Here is a 4329-nt window from a genome sequence, read left to right on the forward strand (position 1 = left end):
TTCAGACGATGTTCTTGATGCCCCATCCCTGGAAGTGTCCAAGGCCAGGTTGGACAGGGCTTGGAGCAACCTGGGATAGTAGAAGTTGTCCCTGCCCATGGCAGGGGTGGCACTGGATGAGCTTTAAGATCCCTTCTCACTCAAACCAGTCTGGGATTCTCCTTTTTTTGGAGGGAAATAACTCTGCACTAAACACAAGCAGAATTCCCAGTCACGGGTGTCCCTTAAAGTGTGTCCCACTGGATGGTGTGATCTGCTCGTCCATAAACTGCTGGGAAGGAGGTGTTTTTCCTTGACACAGAGTGTGCAGTTAAAACCAATGTATTGCCAGGAGCGTGCTTGAAAGCTCTCAGGCAGAAATGATCCCCAGGACTGCCAGGCACTAAAGGTTCTGCCTTTGAGGGACACCTTGGGGCTTCAAAGGATCACTGGGTGTTCTTCTTGGGAGGTAAAACATCAGAGGAGAAATGAGTCTGACAGGAGCATTCTACTCCAAGTATTATTTAAACTCAAGGGGATTCGGAAACTGAGGTCTGTTACTTGGTTAAATACCTCTGTCTAATTGCTCATTATGAATAGAGATTAATTTCTTAAGCACTGGAGAGTTCGTGAGCATATTTTCCCTTCTCTGAAAGCACCTGCCCTGCAGCTGATCTGACACCAAGATGAAGGCACTTCTTAGTGCTCCAGCATCCAAAATGTTGATAATATTTCATATTTTGTAATATGTTAACTCACATGATTCATATCTTACCTTTTTTATTGTTTGGAACACTAAATGCCTGGTTTCTTACCATTTTTTCTGGAAAACAGGATGGAACGAATAAGAGAGCTCTATTGCCAAACCCAAAGCTCTGCTTTAGTCCAGATTATCTCACCAAATGCTTTCCAATGGAAGCAAAGTCTCCCTGTGCTCACCTGTGATGCCTTATTGCTCTAGAAATCCTTACCAAAAGAAGAAGAGGGGCTCCATTAAGCACTTCATGCTAACATCCTCTGAGTGAGGGATGATTTAGAATTCCAACAAAACCTGGGGTAGCGTCTTGAAGGCCATTTCTGTCTTGTTCTCCAGGCACTGCTTCACATGCTCCCTGTTTCTTACTTTTGCATAATCCTATAAAAGATGAGAAAAGGATATATTTGGTTTTTCTGTGTTGCTGTTACCCAAGCTAAGTAATTGAAGAATACTAACTTCCTGATTTTGGTCTGGTTCGACTTTTGATAGTCACTCAGTACACTTCAAACTCCCTTGGCAATTCCAAATGATCCTTCTTTCTCTCACTCCTCACTAACCCCTGCATGTTGCTGCTGTGTGCAGTAAACTTTCGCTGTCTCTCTCCCCTGAGGAGCTGGAAATGATTCCTGTAAGGCAAGTACTTAGCAAATCCATTTGTAAAGTGAGTTTGGAAAGCTCAGGAATGTGTCGGGGGGAGCCACATCAATGGAAGATTATTCATTCAGTGTGAATTTAGTTACACATTTTCAAGGCAGTATAGATTTCCCTCCTGAAAATAACCCATCAAATTTTCTAGGCATGGGGGAGGAAGCCCACCTAAATTGGTGCCATTTTTTTTTCATGTATTCATAGAAATATGGATTACAGAATGAATTATCATAATTTTCTCACAGCATGCCATTTCTTGAGTGATGTTAATACCTTGATGATTGATAGTCAATGTAGAGGGAAGAACATTAATAGTAAATACAAGAGTTTTATTTCCCTGTCTATACATTTTTATTGTATTTTGCCAGAAACACACGCTCCTAATGCCTTGCTGCTTTTAAATGATATCACACTATACTGCATGTCTTGAATAATTCTTTTCTGAAAAAATGAGCTAAGTAATTTATAAACATAAATATACCTATATTTATGGCCTAATAAAATTTGATAAATTTGGTTTAGGTTAGAATTCAACATTTTATGAGTAATCATATAGGTAGGTGCATACATTCTGTTTTGAAATGGCAGTAATTTACTGCAATACCCATTGGCATAGACAGCTTTAAAATGTGCTAAGTTACTGCCTTGGACCTTCAGTCTTAAAAACCCTATCCCATGTGAATAAAAGATGGCTTTTAATAATTCTTGGGTTTCATGTTCATAGGCTTAGCCCTTTTTTTTTGTTATTCTCTCCTTTTTTCTTACAGACTTCACTTCTGCAGTCCATTTTCTGCTGCTTATAGGTCTTCCCTATGAGTCTGATGTGTTAAAAATAAACCAACAATGGCAGGTTTCCATTTTAAACTGATATTGCTCCTTTAGCACTAAAGTCCCCAGCACAGGAAGGACATGGATGGAGCAAGTCCAGATGGGCAGAGGGATGGAGCAGCTCTGCTAGGAGGAAATGCTAGGAAATGGGAAAGGTATTGGGGGTTGGCTTCCTCTCTCAGGGAACAAAGGATGGGACAAGGGGAAACGGCCTCAGGCTGGGCCAGGGGAGGCTCAGCTTGGACAGCAGCAGGAAATTCTGCATGGGAAGGGGGCTCCGGGCCTTGGCAGGGGCTGCCCAGGGAGCTTTGGAGTGCCCATGCCTGGAGGTGTCCAAGGAAGGGCTGGAGGTGGCACTCAGTGCTCTGGGCTGGGGACAAGGTGGGCATCGGGCACAGCTGGGACTCCGTGGGCTGGGAGGGCTTTTCCAACCTCAGGGGTTCTGTGAAGAGAACCTACAAGAAAGATGGAGGGGGACCTTGGACAGGGCCTGGAGTGAGAGCACAGAGAGGAATGGATTCAAACTGAGAGCAGGTTTAGAACGCACATTAGGAATAATTTATTCCCTGTGAGGGTCAGGAGGCCCTGGCACAGGTTACCCAGAGAAGCTGAGGCTGCCCTGCCCCTGGAAGTGTCCAAGGCCAGGTTGGAGGGGGTTTGGAGCACCCTGAGATAGTGGAAGGTGTCCCTGCCCATGGCAGGGGTGGAACAGGATGAGCTTTAAGGTCCTTTCCAACCCAAACCATTGTGTGATTCTATGACTGTTCATTAGCCAGTGTGAAATGAGACCTGCAAGAGTTGATCTAAAACTTGCACACCTTGCCTGTAACCCATTTAGTTACTGCCTGAACAATGCAGAGACATTAACTTGATTTTTTTAAGTAGGCATTTGCTCTTTCAGTGCTTTACCAGGAAGAGATGGAAGTTACACCCCAGGACTGGGGATGGGACTTGTGTTATTTAAGAAAACTGTGTTGTTGTCTGTAGTTGTCTCTCCAGGCATCCATCTGCAGAGCAGAGATGTGACTGCACAGCTCAGCATGAACCCCACTTCTCTTCTAAATTAAACTACTGGAGTTTAGTATTTCTAGGCCATCGAGTTTTCCACACTACCTTTCCCTGCCTAGGTAAGTACAGCTGGCAGCCTGTCTGCATGTCCAAAAAGATGTTCTGAATTAAATTCTTTAATGTCATTGCTCAATATTGGGTTGATTATTGTGCTGGCTAATTAGAAAATACAGACTTCATTTAGAACATGTCATAGCTTCATTTATTTAGGGAAAAAGGAAAATTTCCCTGAATTTTCCCCTTGATGGAAGTTTCCATGCTAAATATGTACTGCCAAACCCAAAAATTGCTGGAAGACTTTGAAACTGGAAGAAAAAGATCACAGGATGCACTGGATTAATGAAAACAGAAGAGCTGTTGGAATCCTGCCAAAGCAGTGTAAAATGAAGTCGGAGCTGTTACATGCTGATGTTGTGATGATGACAGCATTCTCCAAAATCAGGATATTTTGCCTCTTAGGGCAGCTATGGGGCTGTCAGAATTCAGGGTTCATTTTTATTTGTTAACAAGGTTTTCTCTCTGCACAGCCCTAAAATCGGGGACTGCTCCTTCATCCTTTCTGCAGTGAGTATAATCTGCAGTTGACGGATCGTAAAGAACCTAGGGCATGAAGACGCACGTGGAAGAATTTGGTCATTGAAATGCTCAGCATGAGCAGGAAAATACCTTCCTCAGGGGTTCCTCGTGTGTCTGGATCTGCCCTGGCCATGCCCTGAGCTGTGCTGATCCCCAGCAGCCGAGCCAAGGACTCCGGTGTCATTTTTGGATGGGCTGCTGTGGAGCTCGGGAGGTGTGCGGGTTAATTCCAGCTTCTCACGGCCTGATGGCAGCCTGGGGAAGGCCAAGGAGTGTTTGGGATTATGAGGGCTAAAATTAACCTCTCCCCCTGAAGAACAAGGGCACAGCTTGCTCCCCTACCAGTCAGAAGAGTGAGCACAATTTAGAGAAAAGCTGCAAGGAAGGGAACAAACTGCTCTGGTGGAAGAGATTTCTGTTTGGGCAATGCAGAAAGAGAAATTATTATTAAGTAGCTGAATTTCTTACAGATT

The sequence above is a fragment of the Corvus brachyrhynchos genome, unplaced genomic scaffold (assembly GCF_000691975.1).
Source record: "Corvus brachyrhynchos isolate BGI_N302 unplaced genomic scaffold, ASM69197v1 scaffold334, whole genome shotgun sequence".
NCBI classification, from domain to species: domain Eukaryota; kingdom Metazoa; phylum Chordata; class Aves; order Passeriformes; family Corvidae; genus Corvus; species Corvus brachyrhynchos.